The sequence below is a fragment of the Laccaria bicolor genome, genomic scaffold (genome assembly GCF_000143565.1).
Source record: "Laccaria bicolor S238N-H82 LACBIscaffold_167 genomic scaffold, whole genome shotgun sequence".
Taxonomy (NCBI): Eukaryota; Fungi; Basidiomycota; class Agaricomycetes; order Agaricales; family Hydnangiaceae; genus Laccaria; species Laccaria bicolor.
This window is the reverse complement of record NW_001890026.1, coordinates 11,794-13,152: the sequence shown is the minus strand read 5'-3', so window position 1 is coordinate 13,152 and position 1,359 is coordinate 11,794.

The following is a 1,359-nucleotide window of genomic DNA, read 5'->3' as shown; positions in this document are numbered from 1 at the left end:
CNCAAGAAATTGAGTTCATCTTCTCCTTCGGTAACTGATTCATCATCAGATTCAACTTCATTTTCATTTTTGTCATAGTGAGCATCAAATTCCTGCTGCTCCTCTTTTGTGCGTTTCTCTTTTTTTGCTTTTCTTATCCAGTCATATAAAGACATCTTCTCATAAGCAATAGGACGGTAAATATAATCATAAACATTTGACAATCCAATGTACATTCCCTCATATTTTTGCAATACTACTTTCTCTGGCATTTCTTTCTCATCAGAAACAGTTGACTTTGATGTGTCATTTTCTGTTGTAATCATCCAGGGATTTCGAGCCTCTCTTACAAAATTTTTCCAATAGAAAAGGGTGAACTTGTGACTCGTATAGTGGTCAGGGTTTCCAAGCAGATAGAGAGAAGCCATAGGACTTCCTATTTCCATCCTAGCAGTTAATGCATTCACCATTTTTGTCATCAATCGACGAGCAGTATTTTGCCTGTCATCATTTCCTCCAATCATTTCAGAGTTTCTGTTAAACACTTGACGAACGGCATCAAAAGCTGTATATGAATTTAAGCCAGTTTTTGTTACATATTCGGTGATATATCCAACAACCGCCTTTATTGCTGTACCTGACATCATGCACTTCAGTCACCCACCTTGAACAAGCTATTAGCCTTGTAAAATGTAAGAATGTATCCAGGCTAATAGGTTGTGTGGCCATTTATTTTTTTGCCTTTGGGAGAAAATATAATATTGGATTGGGTAGAAAATATTTGACCTGTAATATTGTGACCAGAAATGTTTGGGTAAATAAATTGTGTTCAAAAATATCCTAGTCAAGTGAAAGTGGTCAGAAATATTTGAAGGGGTTCAGACTGGTAAGAAATGTTTGAAGTGTGTCAGACTGGTAAGAAATGTTTGAGCCAAGTCTAACTGGCCAGAAATGTTTCAGTGGTGTGACATCAATCAGATATATTCTAAGCATGTCACACTGTTGAAAAATCTTTTAGCCTTGTCACATGGCTCAAACATATCTGACCAGTGTCACGGGGTATCTGGGGTCCCAGTTTCAAGAAAAAAACTTGTTTTTTCTGGTGCAGTTTTCTCATCATTTTGTACATTGCTTTTTTTTCCCCTCAAAACTCATCTAAGTTTGTTCTCACCAATACCCCACTTCTATCTGCCATTTTCACCACTCTAAGTCTGTTTTCACCAACATCCCACTTCTCTCTGTCATGTTCACACCACTCTAAGGTTGTTTTTACCAACACCCCACTTCTCTCTGTTATGTTCACCACTTTAAGTCTGTTTTTACTAACATCCCACTTCTCAACTCAACCAAGTTAGCATCCCTTAGAGCCTGTTCAGCAAC